Source organism: Mesocricetus auratus, unplaced genomic scaffold (assembly GCF_017639785.1).
Source record: "Mesocricetus auratus isolate SY011 unplaced genomic scaffold, BCM_Maur_2.0 Super-Scaffold_100011, whole genome shotgun sequence".
Taxonomy (NCBI): Eukaryota; Metazoa; Chordata; class Mammalia; order Rodentia; family Cricetidae; genus Mesocricetus; species Mesocricetus auratus.
The window spans coordinates 18,737,571-18,752,433 of NW_024429195.1; positions in this window are offsets into that span (position 1 = coordinate 18,737,571).

The window sequence follows — 14,863 nt, forward strand, 5'->3', positions numbered from 1 at the left end:
TGATTTATCTATGCATATTACAACTACAAAATCTGAGCATTTTCATATTTTAATTCTTATGAAAAGTGCTACTATCTATATATCTATGAATGATATTGGTATAACTGTACACACAGAACTGTTGGGTGTACACCAAAGAGTGGAATGGCTAAGTTTCAGGGCATATGTGTCTTCAAAGTGGGGAAGTATTTTTTTTTAGTTTTTCACAGTATTTACTATACACAGACTTAGTGTTATGTGAGAAGTCTCCTTGATCCCTGAGCTATCCATTTTATTTATTTTTCTATGTTTTACTTTACCTGTTTGGTGGTCATGCAGTAGCGTCTGTGTTTTGCTTTTCACTTCTGTTTCCCATGACACTAATAAACAAGAGATCACTTTATATTTTCTTTGTCATTGACTATCTGATTTCATGAAGCACCATAACAATCTAATTTATACTGCTTTGTGGTTTTGCTTTTCTTTTCAGTGTATAAAATTTCATGGCCCACTTTTGGATTTCTTGGTTGTTGTTATTCTCTGGTGTATTTGACTACGTAGTTGGCCTTTTGTTCTCCTTCATTTGTGATTGGTATATCTGAACCTCTCATTTAAAAGTTTTAGTTGAAGTGTTAATATCTGCCATTCTGTGTCTGACCTCTTACTCTGCTTCAAGTTTATGAAGATTTTTCTCTTTTGTATTTGACATTTTGCCTTTGCCATTTATATCCACAGCCTGCAAAGGATTTATTTTTCCCTTTACGATGGGAAGCATGTTTTGACAATTGATATGGCATTCACTCTGTTCAGATCACTATAAAGGCTCCCTTTGTCCACACCTTTGCATGGTCACATGTCACAGCGTTAGGTATACAAATGTATATGTGCAGTGGTGCTGCTTCTGTAGTTCGCCTTTGCATATAAACAAGTGTGTCTTGTTTTTGGTACTATGATGGTTAACTTTCATTGCTAATTTGTAACATGAGGTTCTCTTGGCCTGTCTAGGCCCTGCTGCCCTTCTCTGCCCCAAATGAACACACAAGCGCTATATTAATTATAAAGCTGTTGGCCATCGGCTATAGCTTCATATTGGCTAGCTCTGACTTAATTATTAACCCATTTCTATCAATCTAAGTATTTCTACATGGTCTAATCTTACTGTGCCCTCCTTATATCCAACTCCATGCAGGAAAAAAGAAAATGTTCTCATTAAATGTAATATTTCCTATAGTTTATTTGTAGTTTCTCTTAAATGATCTTGTACTTTTTTTGCTTTTTTTAAGTTTATCCAAACTGGTTATAAAGTAAGTTAAATTATTATATTTTTCACTTTTTATGTTATAAATTCTTATTTTTTATTCTGTCACCACAAACTTGTAATTGTATTGACTTAGGTGCTAAATTTACTTTGCGTTATTGCAGCAACTAAAATATTTATATTTCTTCTTCATTATTATCTAATATTCTTCTGTAGTTTTTAGTTAACATTTGTTAAGCACTTTTAAAAATGGCTTTAGAAGTAAGATTTATCTGGAAGTAAAAAGATACTTTTAATAGTTTAGTATTGTGTATGTGGAGCCTAAGAAAATAATTGAAATAATTCCCCTTTTATTCTGCATTCTAATGAAGGTTACAAAACATTAGTGTTCCTTTAATTTACCAGTGAATGAGTTTCATCCTAGAGTCTTTTCTTTTCAATAAGAATGTCTTTAATGATTTTATAGTCATGAAAGTAAACAAGATTACTTTATTGCTCTATTTAGTTCAGGTTCAGTTTGATAAATTATATATTACAGATTGTTTGCTTCCCTGGAAACATTATTTTTAAGATTGTTTAATTGTTTTTTGTGTATATTAGTATTATATATTCATTGGTGTGAGCATATATGTGTGTAACCATGGAAGTGAAAGACATTGTCTGTGTTTTCTTAATTGTTCTCCTTTCTATCCTCTGAAAGAAGGTTGCTCACTGAATGTCACACATCTGTTTCAATAGACTTTTGACCAATGACATCTCACTCAGTATCACCACAGAAATGTCCCTGGGTTTTACCTGGTTGCTGGGGACATACTTGAATAACAGACAGTTACTACCTGGTCCATGATATCAGTCCTGAACATTTTAAGATTCTGATATATGATCACTCATCTTTTTCTACAATAATCAAAATAAATGTTATTGGCACAAGAAAACTAGACCATTTAGTCAAACTTGGAATTTGTGGATTACTGTTTGAGGGCATTTTTGTGATTTTTTTTAATCCTTGTGTTTTTATTTATAAAGCTCAGTTCCTCCTCGGTATTGGGTTTGTTATCCAAGTACTTTTGTATCAGCTATAGCCCAAATCACTTGAATGTGGGGAATACTATTAAGTAAATACCCCAGTAGTCATCCCAATTAAAAGAGTTAATAATACTTCTGGTCATAAGTCAGAGATAGTACTCTCCTAGTGAGACAATATTCAAGGAATTCAAGCTAAATTTGGAGCAAGCATTATAGAAAAAAGCAGTATCTTGGTGACAGTGGTCTTAAAAGGAGAATCAGATTAAGGAGATTCTGGTAACTAACTTGAGAGGGGATGATCTTTGACTTTGAGGGCGTGCCAAAGAACACTGAGTTACATAAACTCAGAAAGTAATGAAGGAAAATATGAATTTTAGAGGGGCTGCTTAGTTTTCATCATGTGAGATAATAAACATTTTTGTCTTTTGCTTATCCAACAAAGATAACTCTTATCAAGATAAATTTTTCTACCCCTTCCACGTTGGTTAGTTTCTGAAATATGATCTGTGAATGGGAAATGAATGGAGTAATATATAATTCATAAATACCAATGCTTCTATTTGGGGGTAACCTTCCTTAGCACATTTTTTCTAAGCAAAAACTTAACTTGGTTAATCAAATTCACACTGTGTGAATAATATACATAATTTCCAGACAGTGACACTAACTGAAGCACACAGATGTATATAAACAGATATACAGATGGCACATACATTTGGCCACTAATATATCTGGGTTTGGAAGAGTAATCTAGTCAAGTTTCATATAATATTTAATAGTGGTTATGATGAGCACAGACTACTATGTCATTATTTTTTTTGTTTCTGCCATTTTCTGCCATGAGCACCCCTTGTTCAGGTCAGCTGTTTCTGTAGGTTTCTCTATTGTCTGCTTTTCTTAACCCCTGAAAGAATATAGAGACGCTCCTATAAGTCCCAGAGTCAAGTATATAATGCTAGGGAGTCTGTTCAACACCTCAAGCAGGTAATATCAGGAGTTCTGGATCAGTGTTTAAGAACATGTTCTCCTGCAGCCTAGAATCTGTGTTTGATTTCTAGCATTCAGACTGTCTTATATCCAGCTCCCAGGAGAGCTTGACATTTCTGGTCTTGGTTACCTGTATACAACAACACCACCAACACCAACACTAACACACACACATACACACATACACACACACACACACACACAGAGAGAGAGAGAGAGAGAGAGAGACAGAGACAGAGACAGAGACAGAGACAGAGACAGAGACAGAGGGAGACTCACAAATGGAAAATAAATCTTTAAAAACACGTCATGACTTTATCTCATCTGATGTCCTAGCAGGTACTTAGCACAAAACCACACCTTGCTCAAGTCTCCCATCTAAACTTCAGAGACTCTCTCTTGTTTGGGACTAGGCTGAGAACAGATTACTTGAAGATTGATGAATCTGTAAAGAGAATATTCATTCCCTGAACTTTGGTGAAGCTTCTCCATGTTTCTCTATACAACCTATCTCTACCTTCTGTGTTCAAACTTTCCTAAACAAGCCCTTCAAGAGTGAACTGAATTTGAACTAAAATATTCTACTGGCCAGTCAGTGCCACCTCTACTCTGTAATCTCATTGGCCTCCACCTTTGCAAGTCGTTCTCTTTCATGCCAAATTTTCTCCTCACATTGTTTTTAAAACATACCCTTCTCTGCCCTGTTGGGTCGAGAAAGATTTTCCATTTTCAATGAAAATATTCTTTTTCACATAGAACCTCTCTTTACCAAAATCCTGGTTTGCTTTTCTTGTTTATTTGGCCTTGAGTATCCTCCAGAATGAATGTAACTTAAAATAATTAAATTTTTCTTTAGTTTGAAGCAAATGGACTAGTGAATCAAAATGAGCAACTTAGTTATCTTCAGGTCAGTATTGATATCTGTGCCAAAATAAAAAGCAAGAAGCATTATCCAAAATGATTATTAAATGTCATGGTGTTCCCTGTCTGCTTGGCCTTTTTTTCCCACATTGGATTATCATTAACCTCTTAGCCTGTGATGTCTAAAGTAATAACAGTGGGAGTTTTCACTACTCTTGTTTTATTTCATTTAAGTTCTATCATATTTGCTCTTATTACTCATGTTTTTTCCAGGCAAACAGCTTTACACAGTCATTGTGTAAGAAGTCCATGGGGTAAACTAACAGCAGATCTTTCCTCTTCTGCTCTTCCAAATCCAATATCCCTATCCTGCCCCCAGCTCTGTAGCAGACAACCTTTCATACATTCCCCCCATCTATGAGGGATCAGACAGATCTTCCACTCCATACTACCTTCCCCCAACTCTTCGCTTCAAATTCCAACAAGCATTTCCTGGGAACTCACAGGCCACTCTGGCCAAGCAAGTGGGAAAGGATAATTGCAGGTTATCACCTAATTGTCCTCTCTGACAAACCCAATTTCAGTCTCACTCCCTTCTCTAAGGTAGACCACCTACTGTGGTTTCCCCTACTTTTGGCCCCCATTTCATGGGGCTCACATATCTTCTCCTCCAACCTTCCATCAGTCATCCTGTTATCAAAGCCCCAGTTCCTGCCAGCAGTTTCTGGAACCCCATCAACAGTCAAGCTGACCAAAGTAGCAAACAGGCAAGCAAATTAGATAGAAAAACTTCATATCCTCATCTGTTTTCCACCTTTCCTCCATACTAACATGCTAGTCTGTTCCACAGCTCTTTAGTAGACATCTGTTGTGGCTTTTCCTTAGGCTATGTATCTATTCCCAGGACACTGAGCAGAGACTTGTGGCACAACCTACCTTCCTCCTTCCTGTAGAAACCATCAGGTTCCATTGCTAGGCTATCCAAATGTTTAAGTGTCAGTTCTCAATACCTATAAACCCCAATGTCCAACACTATCATGTTCCAAAAGAAATTCCATACCAGCTAACATATAACCCAACTCTCCTTAGAACCAGAAACCTAGGAAATAACACCACCCCTAACAAAGAAAAGACAAACTATCAGCATGTAGAATTATAATTTTCCCAAACCAGAAATGCCTAGCCTGCATTGCAAAAAGACAATCAATACATAAAGGACAATATATCTCCTCTAGAGCCCAACAATCCTACAATAGCAAGCCATAGATATGTCAACATAACTGAAGCATATGAAAAAGACATTAAAATAGCTTTTATAAATATGATAAAATAATTAAAAAGAAAGTGAATGAATCTCTTAAATAAAGCTGTGAATATGCAAAGCCTAGAAGAAATAACATTGAGCAGATTTGGAGCAAGGAGGGAGAGGAGAGGGAGCAGGGAAAAAGAGAGGGGGAGAAGAGGAGGGAAATGGAGCAAATGGGGGAGTAGGAAAGTTGAATAGGGGGAAGAACAGAGAGCAGAATGAGAGATACCAAAATAGAGGGAGTCATTATAGATTTGAAGAGAGATCTGGCACTAGTGAGGTTTCCAGAGATCTACAAGGATGACACCAACCGGCAATCTAAGCAATAGTGGAGAGGTTACCTTAAATGCCCTACCTGGATAAAGAGATTGACGACTACCTTATATGCCATCCTAGAGCCTTCATCCAGTGGCTGATAGAAGCAGAGGCAGACACCCACAACTAAACAATGGACTGAACCCAGTTGCAGAGAGGGAGGAGTGATGAGCAAAGGGGTGAAGACCAGTAGGACAAAACCCACAGAGACATCTGACCTGAACAAGGCAGAGCTCTTGGACCCCAGACTGATGGCTGATAGGCCAGCATGGGACTTATCCAGAACCCCTGAACATGGGTGTCAGTGAAGAGGCCTCAGCAATCTATGGGGCCTTGGGTAGTAGATCAGTAGTTATCCCTGGCATAAGAATGGACTCTGGGAGCCCATTCCACATGGAAGGATGCTTCTCAGCCTGGACTCTTGGGGGAGAGCCTAGGCCCTGCCCTGGATGATATGACAGACTTTGGAGATCCCCCCATGGAGGACCTCACCCTCCCTGGGGAGTGTAGTGGTGATTGGGTCAGGGGTTGGTGAGGGTGGTGAAGGATGGGAGAGGAGGGGCAGCAGATGGAGCTAGCTGGGATTGATATGTGAAGCATGCTGTTTCTCATTTAAATAAAAAACGACCCAGCCCCCAAGGAGGGCCTCACCCTCCCTGGGGAAAAGAGGAGGCATTGGGGAGGCTGTGGGGAGGGCACGGGAGGAGGGGAAGGAAACAGAGAGGGACCTGGAACTGACTTGTGAAGCAACCTTGTTTCTAATTTAAATTTAAAAATAAATAATAAAAAAGAAAAAAAACAACACAGAAAAAATTAAGAAAAAATAAGGAATAAAATTGTATAAGAAAAGTTTCCTAATCTGCCTTAAATGCCTGTCCCCTGTAACGAGAATGACTACCTTAAATGCCATTGTAGAGCCTCTATCCAGTAGCTGATGGAAGCAGAAGCAGAGATCCACAGCTGAGCACTGAGTCAAACTCCTGGAATCCAGTTTCAGAAAGGGAGGAGCGAAAAACAAAGGGGTTAAATCCACGCTGGGAAAATCCACAGAAACACCTGACCTGAGCACCTGTGTACTCATGGACCCCAGTCTGACAGCTAGGGAACCAACATAGGATCAAACCAGGCCCCCTAAATGGGATGTCAGTTAGGAGCCCTGGGCACCCTGTGGGGATCTGGTAGTGGAACCAGGATATATCCCTAGTGCACAAATGGTCTTCAGGAGCCTATTCCCCACGGAAGTATATTCTCTCTTAGCCTAAATACACAGGTGAGGGCCTAGGCTCTGCCTCAAATGACTTGACAGATTTTAATTATCCCTCATGGAAGGTATCACCCTCCCTGGGAAGTAGATAGGGGATAGGATGCAGCGGGATGTTGGGGGGTATGGGAAGATGGGAGGTAACTGAGATTGATATATAAAATAAGATTGTTTCTAATTTTAATAAAATTTATATTAAAAATTTCCTAACCTAAAGGAGATGCCTATCAAGGTACAAGAAACATAGAGAATTCTAAGTGCACTAGACCAGAAAACAAATTCTGCATCACCTGTAATTTTCAAAATACTAAATGTGCTAAATAAGAATATTAAAAACTGCAAGGAAGAAATATCAAGTAATATAAAGACACAACTACTAGAATAACACATAGCTTCTCAATGGAGACTAAAAGAAATTATGGCCTAAACTGATGTTGTACAGGCTCTAAGAGACCACAGACACCTGCCTACACTGTAATATCCAGCAAAAATTTTAATAACAATAGATGGAGAAAACAAGACATTGTATGATAAAACCAAAATTAAGGAATATATATCTTATATCTTAAAGTCCAGCCCCATAGAACACATTAAAAGGAAAATGCAACCTAAAGATGGCAACCACACTCAAGAAAATACAATGAATAAATAATCCCAGAGCAGCAAATCAATAGGGAAAAAACACATAACAGACACACACAAACACACACACATACACACACACACACATACCACAATAACAGCAAAATGCCATGAATCAACAAATACTGTTCACTGATACCGGTCACATCAGTGGTCTCAATTTCCCAAATAACACATTAACAAAGTGAGTAAGAAGACAGGCTCTGTCTTCCTGCTGACCAAGTCCTTGTTTCTGTGGTCTGTATGGCTGTGTCGTCCCAGCTATTTCAGATGCAGGACTGCCTGGGATACGGCTTCAGGAGGTCTTGCTTCGTTAAACCACACTAGTCTGGAAGGAATCCACAACCTTTCATTTTCTGTGGAAACACAAATAAAATCTCTTTTCCAAAGTAACATATCCTTATATATTTTCAAACTTACATATTTTTTAAAATATATAAATTGGATTAATTCAGCAACATTTCTTTTTTTTGTGACCAATAGTTATATTTTTTTAGTTTTTTTTTTTAATTTTAAATAGCTTGTTTTACATGTCAATCCCAGTTCCCTCTCCCTCCCCTCCTCCCGCACTCCCCTTCCACCCTCCCTCCCACCCTATTGCCACATATTTCCACATAGGGGATGTCTAGAGTCTATCATTTTACTCTTGGTAGGGTCAAGGCACTCCCCTAAGAGTCCAGGCTGAGAGAGCATCTCTCTTTGTGCTATAGGCACATGAAGACAGATTGTATACCAGGAATAGACACTGATCCACAGCTCAGAGCCCCATAGGTTGTCCAGGCCTTCTCACTGACACTCACATTTGGGGGGTCCAGATCAGTCCCATTCTGGCCTCCCCACTGTCGGTCTGGGGTCCAAGAGCACTCCCCTGTTCAGATCAGCTGTCTCTGCTGGTTTTGCCAGCCCATTCTTTGCCAATTTGCTCATCATTCCTCTCTCTCTGTCACTGGGTTCCTTGGGTTCAGTTCAGTGCTTAGATGTGTGTTTGCCTCTGCTTCCATCAGTCCCAGGATGAAGGCTCCCGGATAGTTATAGACATCAAGTTCATTATCAGGAATGGGCATTCGAGGTGGTCCTTCCACTATTGCTTAGCTTGCCAATTGATGTTATACCTTTAGATCACTCGAGGTCACTCTGGTGCCTGATCTGTCTTCGATCCTATGATTCCCTCTTCCCCTATTCTACCCCCACCCCCTCAACTTCCTGTTTCCCCATGACCAACTCCCTTCCTATTTACCCCCTCTATTCTTCCCAGGTCCCACTACCCCCCCCTCGCCCTGTTCCCCATCCATTCAGAGGATCTTGTCTCCATCCTCTTCTCTTGGGTACTATGCATATATGCATATCTTTTAGGTTCTTAATCAAGTATATATATATTTGGTTTTTCGAGACAGGGTCTCTCTGTATTGTTTTGGAGGCTATCCTGGAACTCGCTCTGTAGACCAGGCTGGCCTCGAACTCACAGAGATCTGCCTGCCTCTGCCTCCCAAGTGCTGGGATTATTTGGCAGTTGTGGTTCCTTCCCTAGTAATTGAACAACTGAAAGACAACACAATAGTATACAGTATCCAGACTCTCTGTGTATTTTCCATCTTTACATGACATATTACTCTATATCTTTTACTTTTACTCATTTATTTTTTCTGTGAGACAGGGTTTCTCTGTGGAAATCTTCCTGCCTCTGCCTCTGGAGTGCTGGGATGAAAGGTGTGTGCCACCACACCCAGCTATTCTGTTTTTTTTCCCACTATCCTGTTTATTTCCCTCTCTCGAGCATATGTATATTTTTAAAGACACTATAAACTTTTTAGAGGTTTTACTTCATCTGAATCTTTATGTTTTTCTGGCCACATGTCTATTATCCGGTAAACAACATTGCTAAATTCAAAGCTACAGCTGTTTTAACTGCTGTTTTTGCAAGATGGCAGCACTGGCCATGAAATTTTCTGCTTGTTTCTAGCAAAACAGAGCCCACTCTAGAAAATGCTGCTACCAAGAAGCTTTGCTTGTCTCTTTTCTTTTGTTTCTAAAAATCTGTTTTTAAGTTTTTGTTAGATTCTTTTTTTTTCTTTTTTTTTGGTTTTACGAGACAGGGTTTCTCTGAATTATTTTGGAGGCTGTTGGTCCAACCTATCCTGGAGCTCACAGAGATCCGCCTGCTTCTGCCTCCTGAGTGCTGGGATTAAAGGCATGTGCCACCACTGCCTGTCTTTTGGTTAGATTCTTAAGTGGGAGTTCATGCCCCAAGTCCAGATGACATATGTAAAGTATATTCTTCACGCCAGCCACGTGGGTTCTACTGCTGTCTCAGCCCCCAAATAACACACTATATTAATTATGAAGCTGTTTGCTTGGTTTCTTATCGTCTATCTCTGACTTAATTATTAACCCATAACTACTAATCTAACTATTTCCTTATGGTCTTTTCTCACTGGAGAAAGGATCCAGACCTCTTACTTCTCCACGTCCTATATCATGACTGACTGTGCCTCTCTTTCCCAGAATCCTCCTCGACTCCTAGTCCCAACTATCTTGATTCCCTATTGGCCAACATTGCTTTATTTAATTGACCAATCAAACAAACATACACAGAAGGACTTCCTCCATCATGGCACAACAGACGTGATCTACTGCATAAGCAAGTGAAAGAGAAAAACCAGAGGTTCATCTCATTAGACACAGAAAAGGCCTTTAACAAAAGTCCAAGACTCCTTCAATGCAAAAGTCCTGGAGACATTAGGGATATGAGGGACATACTTCAACACAGTAAAGGCAACTTACAGAAGTCTATAACCAACAGCAACTTAAGTAAAGAGAAACCAACATTTCCACTTGGATGAGGAACAACACAAGACAGTCCCACTATTCATCCCTACTTAATATAGTACTTGAAGACTCACCTGGAGCAATAAGAAATAAGACAGTTGAAAGAGATCAAAGGGATGCAAATTTTACTTTTTTAGTATCCCTTAGAAGACTGTTTTCTAATGAGAGCTGGAAAGGAGGCAGACTTGGTTGAGATGGGAATAAAGGAAGAACTGGGAGGAGCAGAGGGAGACAAAATAGTAATCGGGATATATTATGTGAGAGCCTAGTTTTGTCTTATGTTGGTTCCCCAGCTGTTAGTCGGGAGTAACTGAGCACCCACTTGCTCAGGTAAGATGTTTCTGTGGATTACCCCTGCACAGTCTTGACACCTTAGCTCATCACTTCTCCCTCTGTACAAATGGATTCCAGAAGCTCAGCTCAGTGCTTAGCTGTGAATCACTGCTTCTGCTTCCATGAAGGGTCTATGATAGCATTTAAGGTTAGTCATCAATCTCATTATAGAGGAAGGACATTTAAGGTAACCTCTCCCCTATTGCTTTGATTTTTAGTTGGAGTCATCCTTGTGGATCTCTGAACATTTCCCTAGTGCCAGGTTTCTTGTTAAGCCCATAACTACTCCCTCCATCAAGGTATCTCTTTCCTTGCTCTCCTTCTCTGTTCTTACCCCAACTCGACCTTCCTTATCCTTCATGTACTCCTCCACCCCTCCCCTTCGGCCCTCCTTTCTCCAACTGCCCCCTCCCATGCTCCAAAATTATTCAGGAGTTCTTTTCCATTTCCCCTTCTTAGATATGTTATAGCATGAATTGGAAGATCTACAACAGAATCTCCCTGTCCGATTTACATCCACTGAACACAATGCACAGGGATTGAAGTGACTTATTTCAGAAGGATCCTAGGGATTTCTAGGAAACCTTTCAGCCTTCTCTTCTCTCTTCATGTAGAATGAGTATTTCAATGATAAAGCTGAATCTAAAGGTCCAGAAACACTGTAAGCAGAATCAAGCAATGACAGGAAGACTGGCACCGATAAGGTCGCCCTCAATGCTTCCTGCTCTTCAGGTAAACTCTACAAGATTATGTAAAGATGCAAGAAAAAGAGCAGTGCATGTTTTCCTTAAGATCATATGTTTTTCCAATGTTAAAATTTTAATGTTTCTGGAAAATTCATACATATTATTGTTTTATGCTTTTATTCTTTTTTTTTTTTTTGGTTTTTCGAGACAGGGTTTCTCTGTATTGTTTTGGAGGCTGTCGGTCCAGCCCAGCCTTGAACTCACAGAGATCCGCCTGCCTCTGCCTCCTGAGTGCTGGGATTAAAGGCGTGTGCCACCACCGCCCAGCTTATGCTTTTATTCTTTAGGCTGAATCTTTCTTTGCCATTACCCCTGCCTCATGCTGCTTCAATATCCAGCATACATATAACTGACAATGCTTCACATTCTATAAGATTATATTCTTCTTGAAAATATTTATATTCATACACAAGTATACATTTCTTATTTGTATCATGTGAGATTAATCTATACATAATACTTTTATAGCTTCCAGTTTAGAAGATAATTTAAAAACCAGTAAACAATTTTGTTAATTTAAAATTAAAATAGCAGACCAGTTTGATGCTGTTGGATTTTAGTATTAGTCATTAGACAAAGCAGAGACAAATGCTGAAAAAGATTCACTTAAAGCAAAAGATAAACTGATTTGATATTATATCATGTTTTTCTTTACTAAAGCAAATAATATGCTTTCCCCTAATATTTGTCATTTGGGGGAAATTAGTACTACTGTGCATCGTATCTGATATGAATGTGCAGGTATTTACTCCCAGGCAGAAAAAATAGATTGGTCAGAAATAGTTTTTAAAATATGTGTAACTTCATAATGGCACATTCATTCTTAACCTATTATATTGGTTCTTTTGAGTCATTTCAATGGCAGGCTTAAAGTTGGACTACATAGTGCCTGTTGGATCTATTATAGTTTCCATTCTTTTATTACTTTCCCAGGCTTCTGTTACAGACTTGATAATACTGGCAAAGTAACTCATCTCTGATTATATTACATCAGGCTGAACTGTATGTTTTAATCCATTATCCTAAACAATAGTTCGTGACTCGATTCTAAAACTCTTTGTATTATAAGATTCCAGAGTTTTGAGGAAATATTTACCTTGCCTTAAATTTCTAACATAAACGCTACTGTACTTTCTAAGGTTTTAGGTAAGTAATGACATTAAAAGCTGTATTTGGAATCTTAAGACGGATCAGCAAGTCAAGTCAAGTGCTTTCATGACCCTATCTCTTTCTGAGGAACTATTAGCAATTGATAGCTGCTGGGAGAAGGACCATTATTGTCAATTCACTCACTTAATAGGTTACTGATGCTCCAGTGAATGGTTCCATAGTCATGGATTTATAAGCAGTACTAATTGCACTAAGAAGGTTATTGAAAGAAAGAAGGAGGATACATGAAGTTGGGAGCCTATTTTGAGATAAGATCCATGGGAAGATGGAGTGGAGAAATGGGATTAATGGAAATGAAATTATTTCATCGTACACACCCACAAAATTCTCCAGAAATTTACAAAAAATAATACTGCTAAAGATTTTGAGTTGGTAAGATAAACAACTATATGCAGAGTTGATAAAGACTGTCCCACCCCAGTATTGTCTAATCTAAATGTGCTGTTGGAGCTTAACAAACTCCTTAGCCTCATTGTCTTTACTTACTAAAGGTAGAAGTTAACTCTAAATGTCTTATAGAGACATTTGGAATATTAAATAAATAGCTATTTTAAATATTGTATAGAGTCATGCACAGAGAGATTAATACAATGTTTGTTAAAAAATAGTTATTTAAGATAAATTCATATGCAATGGTCTGGATAGAAGAAATTGTTATACTTAAGGTAGAATCCATTGGTGTGAAGTTTGATTTTATTCTGAATATGAAAACACATAATGGTATTGTAAAGATGTGAGGCAGCCTTTGGTCTGGTATATAAGATTATGCTTCAAATTGTTTAGACTTATGCCTTTTGGAAAACCTCTGAGCTATAAATTCCTAGAAGTAAAACTGGACAAGAGATGGTCAGACTTTGTTCTAAAGATACCATACAATAACCTGGATATTTTTTACTTCTTCAGTTTTATCTGATACCTCTGGAACATTTTATTTCCAATGTGTACTTTTTTCTTGTTTACTGAGAATTTCACATATGAATATAATGTGTTTTGATGAAAGCCACCCCTACTTCCTCCTTTATCTCCTCATAGCTTTCCCCCTTCAACTTTACACCTTGTTTTTCTTAAAGTCCACCGAACTCATTTTGAGCTGCCTCTATGTGCATGGGCCATTACTAGACCATGGAAACCTCTCAGGGACCACATCCATGAAAAACAAAGCCCTGACCCTTCAACTCCCAGGAGCCATTCAATGTCAATAGCAACTCAGCTAAGGGTAAAAGTTCATGACATCTTCTCCCAAGAGGACTAAGTTTTGACTGGATTGATCTTGTGTGGGTCTTATTCAGAGTCTCAGTTGCTGTGAGGCTGTTGTGCAATGGCCCGTTCAGTAAAACAACCCTTGATTGCTGTGTCATCTAACATTATAGCTTTTAGCAAGCATTACATCTACTCTTCTGCTACTAGTACTCAGCCTTGGAAGAAGGTGATGTGAAACAGCTTTCCTTTCTGGGGCTGTGCAATTCAGTCTCATTGTCTCTGCACACTGATCTTGTGCTTCTCCGAGTTAGTCACCACTTACTGAAAAAAGCTTCTCTGATGAGTGTTAAGAAATACACTCATTTGCATGTATAAAGATGAAAGCTTAATGAGAAATTTTGTACTATCTATATTCATCAGCACAATAATAATAATAACACCTCCCCTAAGGCCTATTATTTAGCCAGCTATACATTCTTGGCAGAGTTAATGGGACCAGGCATGTATGCTGGCCGGTGGAGGTCTTAAACCCAGTCAGAAAGTGGTTGGTTAGTTTCATAGCATTCGTGTCATTATTGCCCTAGTGGGCATAACTTGCCAGGCCAGTTATTACTTCATATTGCAAGTTTATCAGTTAGGTAAGATTTTCCACTAGTGACATGAATGGCACCTTCCAGCTACATTTTCCAGTGTGACAGCTAGCCAGTAGAGACAAGGCCTCAGGGTCAGTACCACCTTGATTTCTCTAAGTCTTGTGAGTCAAGTATATGGTGGTTTCACTGATAGAACTCACCATCAAGTTCTGGAAGGTATACAAGTGCTTTGATAATAACCTATAATGTTTGAGAAGTGCTCATGGGACCCCATTAACCAACAACTACAAAAGAAGTAAAACAAGTCTAGTACAAGGTTCTTATTTGATTGTCTATGTTGTCTGGGAGAGACACTGTCCA